Below are 17032 nucleotides of genomic sequence, written 5' to 3' on the forward strand. Positions count from 1 at the left end.
TAAGCGGGCCTTTCGCTGTTGTGGCCTCTCCCGTTGCGGAGCACAGGCCCCGGACGCGCAGGCTCAGCGGCCATGGCTCACGGGCCCAGCCGCTCCACGGCATGTGGGATCTTCCCGGACCGGGGCACGAACCCGTGTCCCCTGCATCGGCAGGCGGACTCTCAACCACTGCGCCACCAGGGAAGCCCCCCTGGGTGGTGTTTTGATTAGTGATTTGGATGAGGGTTCTAGGTTGGTTGATCACACTGGTAAATGGCATGAAACTGAGAGGGATAGTGAATGGGTTGGACCCATTAGGATTCGACAGTCTCTAGACAGGTAGGAGCTATGTTCAAACCTAACAGGAGGCAATGTAACAGTTGCATCTAGAAAATCACCCACTAGGTACACAGAGGGGGAAGGTAAGATTTAGCAGCAGTCTTCCTGTTGGGGTCCCATCAGGTATTCTAAATACAAGGTATTTTAACTTAGTCAGTTACTAAGATATTGTCCGCCCGTTTTGAACCTATTCTTCTATACTCTGATTTTGCTGCTGGAGCTGGGACTCTGCAAAACACATTTCTCCATGGTCAGAAGAGTCCCTGTGATATATACACCACTGGGTATGAAACAGATAACTAGTGAGGACCTGTTGTATAGCACGGGGAACTCTACTCGGTGCTCTGTGGTGACCTGATGGGAGGGGAATCCAAAAGGGAGGGGATGTGTGTATACATACGCCTGGTTCACTTCGCTGTGCAGCAGGAGCTAGCAGAACATTGTGAAGCAACTCTACCCCAGTAAAAAATAAATAAATATTAAAAAAAAACAAAAGAGTCCATGGTAGACTCCAACAATAGGGGCCCTAGAGGGAGAATAGAAGTCTGGAGGAGGAAGAAGGGACATGCTCTTTCATGCTTTCTCTCTGTTCTTGTTTCAGTTGTTGTTCTGGGTAGCATGGCCCCAGCTTGCTACTTCGACCTGGCAATGGCATTTCACCCCAGTAACAGAAACAGAATCTGGTTTGTAGTTTTTTCCTAACACTTGCAGAACCAGCCTCATCATGTCCCCTCAGAGACACCAGTTGGCGTTTCCTCCTCAGAGGTCTGAGCCCCAGCCTTGGGGCTCCTCCAGCCAACGTCTAGCTTCTAATAATCTCAGGCTCTTCCCTTGCTCCCTCAGCCCTAGCTGGCTGCTTCTTGCAGTTCCCTGCGATGCCTTAGTGCTCACCTTTTACCCTTTCAGTTTCCTGATGACTGTTTTTTATACAAAATACATCCTGTTAAAATACCTCGTGTGGCTTCTGTCTCTTGATGCGACCCCAACAGGAAGACTGCTGCTAAATCTTACCTTCCCCCTCTGTGTACCTAATGGACGATTTTCTAGATGCAACTGTTACATTGCCTCCTGTTAGGTTTGAACATAGCTCCTACCTGTCTAGAGACTGTCGAATCCTAATGGGTCCAACCCATTCACTATCCCTCTCAGTTTCATGCCATTTACCAGTGTGATCAACCAACCTAGAACCCTCACCCAAATCACTAATCAATACACCACCCAGGGGACTTCCCTGGTGGTCCAGTGGTAAAGAATCCACCTTCCAATGCAGGGGACGCAGGTTCGATCCCAGGTCGGGGAACTAAGATCCCACATGCTGCGGGGCAACTAAGTCCACACGCCACAGCTACACAGCCCATGCGCTCTGGAGCCCATGCACCACAACTAGAGAGAAGCCCGCGTGCCACAACAAAAGATCCCACATGCCGCAACGAAGATACCATGTGCTGTAACTAAGACCTGACACAGCCAAAACAACAACAAAAAAACAAAACAAAACAAAACACCACCAGGACAAGGCCTCTAGGTACAAGTGAAGCATCTCCCAAGAGGCCTTCCTCACACCTGGGTACTCACGAATCACATCATAGCTGAAACAGGTAGAAAGCCATACGTGAATCATCCTGAAACTGAAATCCAGCCCAAGCTGGGTCCTGGCTGGTATCAGCTGGTACTGCCTGGGCTGCTTCTGGGGAGAATGGGCCTCCACAGTAAGAACCTGGTGTATCACCTGGAAAGCCATGCCCAAGACCTGGGACCACTGGGCCTCCTTCCCTTGAAGCACCTTCTCACAGGTTCTGTTTTTATGCTGCTTACTCATTTCATAGCAAAGCAGAATCACAAATAATAGCAAAGGTTTATTTTGTAAATTGCATGTAAATTATATAATTTTCGCAGGAATGATTTTTACATCGAATTAGCACAAATTGTCTTACCAAAAAATAAAACAAAAAAAACAAAGTTGCATCCAAGAACTGCATGTGGGTTTCAGTTACCTTAATTAGAAACATTTCTATTAAAATGAAAATAAGCAATCTTGCAAATCAAAGAGACCCCAAGGTCAGGCTGGAGGCCCCTGGTTTCTCTTGGGGAATCCAGGAGCACTTAGAGGAGAGATCTCATTGGGAAGAGGCTTCTGATTTGGAAAAGAGAGAGTCATTCAAGGTGATCTCACCTCTGGTGTTGGGGAGCTGGATCCTAGAAGGAAAAGAGACATAAATAGTGACCAGGTATGCTTTATGCCAAGCACCCTGCACCGGGCTAGACCTTTCCACATGGCTAATGTAGTCCACTCCAAAATCTTCTCCAGGGCAGTTGTCCTCCAAGCAAGGACTCCAGGACCCAGGTGTCTTTTATGTCAAGGTTCCATCCTCGGAGTCCCCTCCTTCAGGCAGCAGACAGAAAAGGAGAGGACATGTAGAGAGGGCACACTACCTCTTAACTCCCTCAGCTCACAGGTAGTTCCCATCACTTGTCCTTACATCCCATTGGCATGAACTAGTCAGAACCAAGGGGCAGAGGGAACAGAGCCAGACCACGTTCCCAGCAACCATTGGTAAGTTCTTGATAAGCAGAAGAGATAGACACTGGTGAACCCCAGACATCTTTGCTCCAAAGCCCACCATAAGACCCAGGTCCTACACATCCCCTTTCCCAGGGACTGCGGTCTGCTCCTTCCCCCCTCAACCACTGGCTGGATTCCTGATCCGGACTCAGAAAGAACTCCTCAGGTGGTCATTTGCCAGGTAAGCACGTCATTTCTTTTTCAGGACCAGCTGCCACAAGACCACATTCACAGGCCCCCACCACTATGCTTTGGACCCCTGTCAGGGCAAGGCTCCTGGTCGCCACCCCGCAGCTGCTCCACTCCGTCTGTCCTACCTGCATCCCACCAATGAGTTCTGTGCTCATTACCTAAGGCTGCCGTAAACGGAGTGGCTTCAACAACAGAAATTCATTGTTTCATGGTTTTAGAGTCCATGATCAAGGTATAGGCAAGGTAGGTTCCTTCTGAGGGCTGTGAGGGAGAGCCTGTCCCATGCCTTTCCCCTAGCTTCTGGGGGTTTGCTGGTAATTTTGGTGTTCCTTGGCTTGTAGATACATCACCCCAATCTCAGCCATCAGCTTCATTTGACCTTCTCCCTGTTTCCCTTCTCATCATCCTCCTTCTGTGTATGTCTGTCTCAGTGTCCAAATTCCCTCTTATATAAGGGTACAGTCATACTGGATTAGGGCCCACCCCAATGACTTCATTTTAACTTGACTATCTACAAAGACCCTATTTCCATATGCGGTCACATTCTCAGGTCCTGGGGATTAGAACTCCAACATCTTTTGGTGGGGGGATACAATCCAACCCATTACAAGGTCTCAGCATGCTTTGAGGTCCTGGCTGAAAATGCCTTGACAGCCCTGGGCAATCTCACCCATCTAATAACCAGAGATGGGGGAGAACGGGTCCTCTGATGGGAATAGGAGTGGCTGTGAGTGGCGGTCTCAGGAGAAGAGGAGTGGAAGCTACCCAACTTGGAGACCTGCAACACCAGTAGCCTCTTGATGATTAATAATTATTAATAAGTTATTAATAAAGGTTAATGAGACCCTTCTTAAGAGCTGCATGGGAGGCTGCTCCTCACATAAAACGAATGGATGAGACCAACTCAGAGGAGGGACTTCCCTGGCGGTCCAGTGGTTAAGACTCCGCACTTCCACTGCAGGAGGCATCAGTTCAATCCCTGGTCAGGGAACTAAGATTCCATATGCCGCATGGCGCAGCCAAAGAAAAATTAAAAATTAAAAAAATAATAATAAATAAAGTATTAAAAAAAAAATTCAGAGGAAATCTACCCACTAGCCTGGGGACCGAGTGGCTCCCTATCACCTCCTGGGGCCTCAGAGGCAGACCTGGGTCTCTTTCCTGCTCTGTCACTTTCTGGCTAAGACATCTTGGGCAAGTCCATGCCTTTCTCCCAGGACTGAGTGAGCATTGGTTAAAGGTATTTGCAAAGGGCCATGCAGAATAGATGCTCTCTAAGTGTTGCTGAGTCTTACAGGGAAGGCTGGAGCCTGAGCCCTGAGTCATGGGCACCCCCAGCTTAGCTCAGACTGACCAGCTACGCACAGGAAGTGAGAGCCAGAGGGAAGGGCAGCCTCAGAGGTTCCCACCCCTTAGAGAAGCTGATGACCATGACGGACCCAATAGGTGAGCTAACAACAGTAAAAATGGTAACTCATGCCATTTGCCAAGAGCTTCTTAGGTGCCAGGGGCTGTAGGGTATAGCTGCTAGCATCACCTCCACTTTACAGAGGAGGAAACTGAGGCCTCAAGAGGTTACAAGACTTCTCCTAGATCACATGGCTGGTGGGTGGTAGAGTCTTAGCAGATCACTCAGCACAGAGGCTGGACAAGACTTCTTTCTGCTCTCTCACGGCTACCAAGTCCTGAGCCAGAAACACCTAACGGACACAGCATGGCAGGGAAGTTGATAACACACAGAAACAGAGACATAGACAGACCAAACACACACATAAAATGCCTGGGTTTCAGAACCCATTTAGGGCGCAGGGCCATCACCCCCACTGTGCCCTATTACACTTTTCTCCTGATACTCCCAGAACCTCCCTTTTTGAGGTTCTCAGCAAGTTTATATTTGGGAATAATTGTAATGTAATTCAGTACATAATTAGGGCAGAATAGAAGACTGTGCTTTTAACTACCATACATCCCCATCTCATTTAAATAATTCCTAATATATCCAAGCAGGCTGCCTTGTGCGGCACTGAGGTGTATTGAACTGAGGATAATGAAATAAGGGATGGGAGAGGGAAAATGCTATTTCAGAGTCTGAAGATCACCAATTAATGACATGAAAAACTGAGAGGGACTCCATTCACTTAATGTCCCTCGTGCAAGGTACAAACGCAAGCCCCTCGCAGGCTCCCTGTTCAGCTCCTCCAAGACAATTCAGACAAGCAGAAGGACAAGGATGGAGTAGGGGGTGGGGGGGTGGCAGGGGCAGCCCCCAGGGGACTGAGCTGGTGCAAGGGTTTCCTCTGCCCCCACCCACCAACACAGCCATTCTCACATCCCATCGCCCCTCAGTTCTGACCCAGCTCCCTCCGTAATGCCTCTACTTGCTCCCTAACACATTTATTGAGCACCTACTGTTTTATCCTAACAGAGATCTAGTAATCGACTCACAGGCCCGGCCCTAGTGAAGTAATCCATCCCACAACGCATCTGCTCAGCACAGCCCTCAGCGCCCCCAAAGGATCTGGCCTCCAACTGCCCTTCCATCTTTGGTCCACCTGCCACTCTCTGGGCTCTAACCTCACAAGCTGTCCTTTAGCTCTTCAAATAGTGCAAGCTCAGAGTCTTTGCACTTATTGTTCCTTCTGCCTGGATTCTGCCCCCACTCTTCCCTGGATGGCTCCTGTCCATCTTTCAGGCTCCACTTACATGTCACCTCCTCCAAGAGGCCTTCCCAGACCTCCCTGTCATTTACTATCTCAACATCCCATTTATCAACTTCACAATATTAACCACAATATATAACTTACTTGATTCATGTCTGTTTTCTGCCTGGGAATATAAGCTCCATGGGGCAAGGACCATGTCCTATTTTCTCCTGTATACCCTGAGCCTAACACAGAACAAGCACACAATAGGTCTCAGTGAACATGCTTTGCATGTGTTGAGTGGATGACACTATAGGACAGAAAGAAGAGGGAAGCACCACTGGCCCCGGGTTCCTGATTGATGCCTCCCCCTCCCGCCTCCTCCATCACATTTCTCTGAATCCCCCATCTCCTGGTCCTTGAGGAGGTTTATACTTCCTTCTGGTGGGCTTGCTCTCCGCCACCCAAGACCTCTGTGTTCCCATCACTCGTACCCCATCAGCCAGCTCTGGGATGACAGTGTGGCTTCCTGATTCTCCAAACGCAGCAAGGTCCCACCACCATCATGAGGAGAGGTGAGGGGTCTGGGCAGGGCTGTAATGGACCAAGCAGCCCGGCAGAGAGCTTCTGGCAGGAAGAAGAGATGCTCCAGCGCCCTCCCCAACTCTCCCCATACACACACATTCCTCTTGTTTTCCCAGGACTGAGACCTCGGCCCACAATGCTAGGAATGAACGGGGTATCCAGAAAATACTTGCATTGAAAGCCTCCGTCAGCACAGTCCACAGGAGAGAGATTTCAAACGGGAGAAGTGGAGGGAAGATTTCACTTTGCTTCCAAACGGCCTCTCGGCAGCCCATGTGACTCCCAGGACCTGGATTAGCATCCTAGCTCTAGAAGGAGCCAGGCACAGGAATGATGGAGCTGTCCCACAGCCCAAGATGGAAAACAGGCCAAAGTTGTCCCTGCCCAGGAACGCTGCTTCACCCCTGTCCTTGCTCATCTGCCATCGCCGAGGCGCCACTCGTGGGTGGGGTGTAGGGCCGCTTGGCAAAGTCTCCTGGGCTGCAAGCATCAACATGTGTGCCTTCCCTGACCTCCTCCTCTGGTCCTTGTTGGCCTGGGAGTTGACCTTGGGGGTCGTTAGCTATGTTCCTGGGCAAAAACCAGAGCTGCACACACTCAAAGCACTGCCCACCTTGGGGACAGACAGTCTCTGTCATTGTTGGCCTCTCTGTGGACCAGACGAAGAAGTCATGAAGGGACAGGCCCATCTCAAGCACTGGGTCCTAAAGACCAGTGGACCCATCAGCCCCCATCACCCTGTTTCTCTGTTTGGAAAACATGTTCATCACACTGGAGTCGCCTCCAGGCTCCAGGCAGCAAAGGGAAGGGTTGGGAGCTCACACTTGGACACCTAACTACTTAACTCCAGACCCAGGCTCACTCAATCTCTGGCTTTGTGTCCTTGGGAACATCACTTTCTCTCCCTGCCTGTTTCCTTATTTGTACGTGGAGATAAATTCAGTGCTTCTTTCCAAGAGCTACTATGAAATCAAACAAATTAATATCAGAGGGATCAACCGTCCTGCTTTGCCGAGGACTATCCCAGATTTAACACTGAAAGTCCACATCCCAGGAACCCTCCGCATTCCTGACCGCAAACAGGGATGGTCACCCTAATTAAAAATATATATATATGACTAACACATGGTAAGTACTAAATAATATCTTTCCTAAAATCTTGAGCTGGGCACCAGTGACATCGCTTGCCCAAATGTGTCCCTCCCACTTGCCCTCTCCCACACCCGCGGGCAAGCTCACAAGATTGATTTGGGATAGGGTCCTAATTCAGTGCCTGGAGCAGGCCTTTCCAGGCCCGTATATGAGGCAACTCCTTCCCCCAATGGCCAGGGATGCCTGGAGGGGTCTGCCACCCGGAAACATCCTGTCCCATGGTCCCTCTTCTGGTGCCAGAGTCTTTCTGCTCCAAACAGACATGTCCCCAGGGGCCACCCCCGCAGCCCCGGAAGCACCAAGAGCTGCTGTTTGGTCCACCCCGGCCCCTTTCACACTCAGGTAAAACTTTAACCAGAGGCCTTTGGCGGCAGCTCTGGGGCCCGCACTCCCATTCAGGGCGTGATAAATGACTGCTGTCACTGCAACATGAATGCTCATATTGAAAAGCCCTGCTTTCTGTCTCCCTCCCTTTCAGGCCGCCAACTTCTTCCCTCTTAAGTCACCGGGCGTCACTCACGTGTCACCCTGTCCTGAATGCCCCCCAGTCAGGGACCCTTGCTCCCTCTGCCCCTTGCCTCCCACCTGCCCCTCCCCTCCCCCTTCCTCTCTAGTCTCTTTCCTCTCCTCCCCCACCCTCCCATCCTCCAGCCCTGATTTGTCCCATCTCAGGCCCTGGACTAAGGAAGCTCACGTTGTCGCCCCCATCATCCGTGTTGTCACCAGGACGGTGGGTCACAGATGTAGGAACTCGTCATCCCTGTGTCTCACCTTCACTCTCTTTCTCAGGCGCCGGCACTGCGAATACAGTCCTAAAGGGAAGGAAGGCAACACAAAACAGGGACCCCAAAAAGTAACTGAGAAGAGAACAGACTCATAGAGCCCTAAACCAAGGGGTTTTACCCCAAAAGCCAGGGCTATCATATCTGTGTCAGTCTGGATTGTGTTTCTATGGGAAGAAGAACCAAAGATTCCATCTGGTCCCTCAAAATGAGTGAAGAATTGCCACTCAGAGGCTCTGCTCATTCCGAGATGGCCCAGCAGCCCTGGAAATCCCAAACTAACTCCACTCTGAGTGTATTCAAACCACGCAGCTGGGACAGATAAACTCCAAGTCTGAGGCCTCAGCCCGAGGGGGTTCCCTTGCCTCACCCCCAGTTATTTTTCCTGCGTCTGTTGAGATGATCATAGTTTGTCTTTTATTCTGTTAATGTGGTGAAATACATTGATTGCTGTTGCTTTTGTTGTTCTCCCCTCCAGCTCTGTCATTTATTTGTATAACTCCTTGGGAGAAGCAGTAATCAGAGACATGTTACATCTTCAAAACAGAGAAGAGCATACTATACTTTAAGCATACCTGTTCAAAGAATTATAATATACTCCGCAATGAAGAAATGATGACCTCTGGGATTTCCCCAGTGGTCCAGTGGTTGAGAGTCCGTCCTCCCAATGCAGGGGGGCCCGGGTTCAATCCCTGGTCAGGGAACTAGATCCCGCATACCGCAACTAAGATCCCACGTGCCACAACTAAAAGAGCTCGCATGCCACAAGGAAGAGCCTGCATGCCGCAACTAAGACCCAGCACAGCCAAATAAATAAATAAATATTTTTAAAAAGAAAAAAGAAATGATGACCTCCTAATTTTGAAGTTGATCATTAAACTTCCAGCCTTTTTATAATAAAACAAGAGTCCATACCAGAGGTTGCAAACTGGTGACCATCAGGGTAAATATGGCCTGCAGTGTGTTTTGTCTAGCCCACAGTGAGTTTTTTTTTTAATATTTTATTATTTTTTTTACTTTAATTTTACTGGAGTATAATTGATTTACAATGTTGTGTTCATTTCAGGTATACAGCTCCCTCCATAGGAGGCAGCCACACTGAGACAGCCAAGGACAACATGGGGCCAGAACCCACCACAGAAAGGGCATTACATCACATTCTCTAAGCCAGGAGAAACACTGTTTTCTTCAGGGGAGGAAAATGGAAATTTGGGAGTGGGAAACGGCCGTGTGCCAACCTATCTTTGTCAGTGACCTCTTCCGCTCTGACGCCCATCAGCCACCCTGCTAGCTGAGGAAGCTAAGGATGGATTCTATGTGACAGGGTCCACTCAGTAAGCTACATCATTTGGCCTGTGGATTAGAATGGTGCCTTTTATTTAAAGTTGCTCATTTCGTCATTGAGGTGACTTTCAAGGGGCTTTTGTTTGGGGAACAAATGGAGCTGCAATGCCCAGGAGGTAAGGAGAGCTTGGGGTGTGCCGGGGCCCCTCGGGACCCCCTGCTGGCTGCATTTCCACAGCCACCATGGCAGCAGAGTGCCCGGGGCAGTCTTGAGTCTATGTGCATGTTATGAACCCTGTGCATTATTGGAGATGGATGAGGGCATACGTGAGGCCATCGCTAAGTCTCCTGTCTCCCAGAATTCACACAAGCAGGAGCAAAAGAGGGGCTCCACCCACTCTGCATAGTGTCTGCCCCCCACCTCAAATAGGAGAGGTTAAAGATGCACCAGATATAGATCTACCATAGGACTTGGGTGGCCACAAGTGGCTTCCCAAATACAGAGCTGAGGCAATGGACACAGGCCCATAAAATGCCCTCCGCAATAGGATTCTATGGAAATATTATTAAGGGAACACAGCTTCATAATATACCTTTCTTAGAGGGTTGCAGTGAAGATTAGCCTGTTACAAGGCTCTGAGGACTCCTACAGCAAACCTACTTGATTAACCCAACGTTTCCCAAACTTTCTTGACCAAGAGCTGAGCCCATTTTTGTGCAGAAGGACCGTCAATGTTCCCAGAAATACTGTCGTCAACAAGGCATGTTACCTACGTGACCTCACTCCCTACTGATAATAACTCTAGGAAGTGAGTATAATTATTTTCCCATTAAACAGATGAAGGCCATGAGGTTCTAGAAGAACTTGCATTCAAGGGGAGGGGATTTAGACCCTACCTTTTGAAAAGAGGAGTGTCAAAGGATTTCCATTCATATTTTAAAACCACTACATCCTCTCTATGGAGTCTAGCTCCTTCCAGCTTTTCGTCTCTTGACATAATTAATTTTCCCATTGAATAAGCCAGTTGGAATTTGATTATTTACTTGCAGCCAAAGCCATTCTGACAGACACAGAGATTTTTAACAGATTTTTATGATGCAATGTGGCAAGTGCCATAATCAAAATATTCACACAGTGTTCTGCTGAGACAGCAGAAAAAGAGAAAATCGGCTAGCTTGTCCTGGGGCGGGGAGGGGGGTGGGCAGGGGGAAGGCATGGGCCAAGAAAGGTGATCCTTGAGCAGAATCCCCAGAGAAGGTTTGTTTACCAGGCAGCAAGGTGGAGAAGCACGAACTAGAACAGGAACAAAGCACTGTTAAGCATTTACTATATGAGATGTTCAGATACATCTCTCTGATGAGGAAACAGACTGAGACAGGTTATATACCTTGCCCAAGAGGACATCACTGTTAATTGGCTGAGCAAGAATTGGAGCCTGGGTCTATTTTATTTCAAAGCCTTTATAATTATCCCCCCAGCATGCCATCTCATTGCCAACAAACAACAACAAAACAGACATTTTCTGCTTCTGTGAACGAAAACCCCTTCAATGTCCCAAAGCTGGTAACTATTTCCCGGATTTGGTAAGGAGAATCTAACTTTGGTGACATCAGAGGCTGTGATAGCTGGAGGAAAAGTCCTTAGAACCTTCTGAGATCTACACTTGAGCCTAGAAGGTGTTTTCCACAGGCACAAATTCCTTAGGCTTTTAGGGACTTTGAGATCTTCCATTCCAACTATTACTTAAAGAGCTTCTGTGATTTTTATTACATTCTCAATGCCCAGTCTCAACCTGCCCTCATTGACTTTTACTGTATAATTTCAGTGTCTTCATTTAACTCTTTGTGCTGGATGAAAGCAGGAAATTCAGAAAAACAAGACCTATGTTGAAATCCTGCACCATCATTTGATAGCCTGAGTAATCTCTCTCATTCCCAATTACTTGGTCACTTGATTCTACACAAATTATTTTAACAGCTCTTGGTTTCCTCAACTGGGAAATGAGGAAATATCCCCAATCTTGTAGGACTTGGAGGATTCAATGAGATAATGCCTGGTCCACAGAAGGCTCTAGATGCATCTCAGTTCCTATTTTCAATCCCTACAGTCTTTTCTTCTTACTTTCTGGAAGAACGTGTCAAATCAAAGGTAAACGATCTTCCCAATTTGACTTATTAGGAGTTCTCCAGACAAGGACAGTGTTAAAAGTATTTAACAACCAATACCACACAGGCATCATCAATTACACTACACACAATCAATCGAAAGCCAAACGTTTTTTATGTTACCGAACATAAGTTTGTGTGCCCCGATGCACAATGAGGCCAAACAAACTGAAATGTCGGAATTTGGAGCAGAGAAAGGTTCATCGCAGAGCCATGCAAGCAGACGGGTGGCTCGTGCCCCAAAAGCCCCGAACTCCTAGAAGGGTTTCAGCAAAGCACTTTTAAAGGCCAGGTGAGGGAGGGGCATGGTTATTTGTTGCAAACTTCTTTTTTTTTGTTTTTGTTTTTTTTTTTTGCGGTACACAGGCCACTCACTGTTGTGGCCTCTCCCGTTGCAGAGCACAGGCTCCGGACATGCAGGCTCAGCGGCCATGGCTCACGGGCCCAGCCGCTCCGCGGCATGTGGATCTTCCCGGACCGGGGCACGAACCTGCGTCCCCTGCATCGGCAGGCGGACTCTCAACCACTGCGCCACCAGGGAAGCCCTGTTGCAAACTTCTTGGTGTAGGAATCTTTGCATCTGTCCACAGAGATCAGGTCACAATGCTCCTGTAAACCTCCAATAAAACAAATGTTATTCTCTGTTCTGCAAGTTTTTATCTCTATATGAATGGACTCAAAGGTCAGAGCCCTGAGAATAGGCTACCCTGTATACTTCGGGCTCTAGGCAACATTCTTTTACAGAAAGTACAGAGCCAGCATGACTAAGCACAGGCAACTGAACAGATCCAATATGGAGTCAGATTTGTTCTTCTCTATTACAAAACTAAAGATTGCTTAAATATTTTCCCTGTTCCTGGGGACAGGAATACTTCCTCCCGACGCTACACTCCCCACCTAGAAATGAAAACTGGCCACTGGGGGTGATGATGATGCTAGTATACCAATTACAAAAATGAGATAGAGCTCAAGCCAAAAATTCACAATAGCTTGAACCAAATCATAATCATAGTTAACATTCATTGGGTACTTGCCATTGGCCAGCATATACTCAGCACTTTACATGCCTGCTCTTCCTTCATTCTCATAAACATCCCAAGGAACAGGTATGAGTGTTACCTCTATTTTTCAAATGAGAAAACTCAGACCCAGGGAGGTTAAGCAAATTGCCCAAAGCTACAGGAAGCATGTGACAGAGCTGGGACACCAACAAAGGTCTGTCTGACACCAAAGCCTATAACCATAACCATTAGGTTCTATTGTCTAAATTTTTCTATGATTGGAAGCTGAGCCTTTTACTCATCCTGACCCCTGCCCCCCTGCCCCATGGCTGGATACCTGCATCTCAAATAACACAGACTCTTCACAGAGGCAGCCCTGAACCTCCATCGGTGTCCGCGTCTTAGGTCAGGTTCCACACAAGCAGACCTCGAGACAAGGATTCGGGTGCATGTGACTTCTTAGAGAGGTACTCCCAGGAGAAACAAGTAAAGGATGGGAAGAAGCAGGTCAGGGAAGGGGAGGAAGCCACACGAGGGTGTGATTGCAGACAAAAGTCCCACCGAGGGTAGCATCGGCCTAACTCTGTAGGGGAGCTCTGGAGAAGAAGTTGCACCTCGGGGTGGTCCTGACCCAAGGCAGGAGAGCTCCACCAGCAAAATGATGAGGATGTAAACCGTAGATCCCCAGAAATATTCTGGCTCCCTGTTCACACGGGCAAAGTGACTCCAGTAGCCTAAAGACAATTCTCCAAAGAAGAGAAAAGAGACACAAGTGCTGGCCATTGAAGACATACCCAATGGGGAGCTCCCTGGCGGTCCAGTGGTTAAGACTCTGAGCTTCCAACGCAGGGGGCACAGGTTCGATCCCTGGTTGGGGAGCTAAGATCCCACAAGCTGCACAGAGTGGCCAAAAATAAATAAATAAATAGTTTTTTTAAAAAAAGAAAACATACCCAGTGGCCTCCAGGGCAGAAGGTCAGGATGAGCAATGAAACAGCAAAAAGCTCCCAAAGGGATCAGGACAGAGAGTTAAAGTTGCCAGAGGCGGAACATTTTTCTCAGGCTGAGGACAGACCCTGCTCTGTTGAAGTTCGTCAGCATCATCCTTGAGCTGAGCTGGGAACAGTGAGTTGGAGAACAGGCTGAGCTTTCAGGCACCAGGTACAGTGGTCCTTGCTGGGTCAGACAAGAACATCTCTTTCTGAGAACATGAGGACTCTGGGTCAGTGCAGCACCTGGGGCTCCTCAGACAGTGAGTGGATGCTGAAGCACCAGCCAGTGCCAGACTGATAACTGAGTATGCACCCTGCAACTGTAGTCATGGTTAGGGGCCTGTCAGTGCTGATTTTGATTTTATTTTCCAAGAAGAACTGACTTCTATGTCTAGACTATGGCCTTAAGATGAAACACTCAGGCATCTCTCTTGATGAGTAGTCCTGGATTTCTATGACAAAAAGAAACCTTCCATTATTTTTTTTTAAAGTCTTGACAATTCTGCTATGTGATTTCAATATCACATTTCTATGCAATAGGGGTCTCAACTTTTAATGAAAATCCGATATGAAAGGGGGGAAAACTTAGCAAAATTGCAACTAAACAGAGAATTGTCTCATGATTATTAGTGAAGAATCACCCTCACTTCACATCAGTGATTTAACTTTAAAATATCAAGCATTAACCTTCAATCGACACTTTAAATAAATTTTATCATAGTTACTTTCCAAAGTAAAAATATATTAATAACATATGTTCAATGTTCTATATCTTTCATACACCGTGATTAACAGAAAGTATTTTGTAATTTTCCAAACTTGCTGTTTTTTAAATGGTATTAAGCCTGGGGATGACGGGGGTGAGTAGAAGTCAGACCACAAGTATCCAGCCAGGTCACACTAAGACTGGGCAACGCCCTGAGGGCTGGTGAACCCACAGCAGCGACCCTGCTTGTCCAGCAGAAAAACACATCTGTCTGGGAGGTGTTAGATTTAGGGCTCAAATAAGCATCCCTGAGTTCTTCCTGATACCTGCCACAGCGGCCACATGGAAATAACCAGAGCCCCAAATTCAAATCAGATGGAACAAGGTATCAGCTCACATCCTAGTTACCAAAACCTGAACAACCAGTTATTCTTTCTTCTCTAGAGTGGGGAGGGATCCTCCACACAATCCTGAATCCCAGCCACTTGGTACATCCCTGAGACCTGGGGCGGCACGGGTGTCATCATGCAAGAGTTACCATATGCCAGAGCCTCCAAGAAATACTTCCCAGGTGTGATTTTATTGCATCATCACAAAGCCTTTGAGCGATTGGTATGCAGGGACCGTGAATGCATGCTAATATCCATGTGTTCCTTTACATTTCCCAACCTCCCTTGCAGCTAGTTTGGGGTAATTAGACTGAATTTTAGCCAGTGACTGTAGGTAAAAGTGACAGATACCACTTCCAAGCCTACCCCCTAAAACCAAGGTCAGCAAATTCTTCCTGTAAAGGACCAGGTAGTAAATATGTTACCTTTTGCAGACCTTATAGTCTAGATCACAACTATACAACTCTGTCACCGTAGAACAAAAGTAACCATAAGAAACACATGGGTGTGCCTGTTCCAATAAAACTTTATTGACAAAAACTGGCCAGAGACTACATTTGCCTTAGGAGTGTAGTTTGCCAACAACTGCCCTAAAAGATCCCACTAAATCCTCGATCTCTTCTGACTTAATACAGAGGATCCAGCAGAGAAGGCAGCCTTAGGAGATGGTAGAGCCACAACATGGAAGTGTCTGGCTCACTGAGTCACTGCTGTAAAGGAGCGTGGATCCACCTAACCTGACTTGTACCATGATGGAAGCAAGAAATAACACATACTGTGTTAAGCCACGGAGCTTTGGGAATTGTCTGTTATAGCCTCTTGCGTTAATTCACCTAACAAAGTAGGTTTAATTGTTCCTTTTTTAGTATATGATGAATTGTCTGCCCCTTTCTAGCCCAGGTTACTGGCTCTGTCCACTTTTGGAGGAGACTATGATTCAAGGACAACTCACCCAGTATGGATGCGACTATGTATTATCCCTGAACCAGACAATAGCCATTGCATACACACAACACTATGGCCTTGCTCCACACCACTGGCATTGGATAATTGTTCCTTTTGATAGCTGAAAAGCTGAGGTTCAGAGAGGGAAGTGAGCCTCCCAGAGTTATAAAGCAAAGAAACAGTAGTCAGGTCCAGGATAACCAATTCATCCTGGTTTGCAGGAACTTTCCTGGTTTTACCATTGAAAGTCCACAACCCAGAAAACACCTCCTTCCTGGACAAACAGGACCAACCGGTCCTCAAGCTAGAACTCCAACACAGGTCTGTCTGGCTCCAAAGCCGTTCTCACGGCCCATTCGGAAGGGGGTCACGGGAGGCCCCATCTGGCTTGGCCCGATCCCTGCTGGGAGGCCCCTCATGCTAGTGCCCACTCAGGGTGCATGAGACCTGCGAGGCGAGCACGGAACCGTGTCAGCTCCCCCCAGGCCTCAGGCCTTCTCCCTGCAGGCAGGAAGTTGGGCATGAATTTTAAATATACACAAGCTTGAGTGTGGAAGTCAGTCTTAAGCTCTATAAAATGGCGGTATATCCTGCTACTATGAGCTCCTGCTGCATTCTGCTGAGTGTTGTATCATACCCACTGGAAGGTTACTGAGGGGAGTTAATAACCCCAAACGCTGGGGCCTGCCTGGCTCTGGACTGAGGAGAGGTGGGATGCCCAGCTGGTGATTCGGGAGGAGCTGTTAGCACTTGTGCCAGAGATGTCTGCCCCTCTGCTTTCCTGGGCTCCGCTCTGCCCAGGTCCTGCCCACTCTTCCATCCTCCCCTTCATCCAACTGTCCTACCGACTGCTCAGTGCCCAACCTCAGGCTGAGCTCAGGTGGTCGGGGAAGGACCGTCTGAGAGGGTGACCTTTGGGCTGAAGGTTGAGAAGAAGTTGGTCATTCCAAAAATGAGGGGAAGAGTGTCTCCAGGACAGGGAACAGCATAGGCAAAGGCCCTGAATCCCATGACACTTAACCCAGGCAGAGAAGGTTTTCCAGAAGAAGACAGGAGAAGGCCAAGACAAATCCTCTAACAACCACAGCCTAGAAGAGATGGACAGGGGAGGGGACACCCAAAAAGGAGACTGAGGCAGAACAGTCAGAGAGATGAGAGGGAAAGCCAGGCAGAAGGGAACCATAGGTGCTAAGGAAGGAAGCATCTCAAGAAGAATCATTGGTATCAGATAGTACAGAAAAGCTGAGTAAGAAAGCAAAGAAAGGGGTCCCTTGGCTTTGGCAATGTCAAAGTGATAAGTATTTACTGAGTGCGT

The sequence above is a fragment of the Neophocaena asiaeorientalis genome, unplaced genomic scaffold, assembly GCF_003031525.2.
Source record: "Neophocaena asiaeorientalis asiaeorientalis breed wild unplaced genomic scaffold, Neophocaena_asiaeorientalis_V1.1 scaffold82, whole genome shotgun sequence".
Taxonomy (NCBI): Eukaryota; Metazoa; Chordata; class Mammalia; order Artiodactyla; family Phocoenidae; genus Neophocaena; species Neophocaena asiaeorientalis.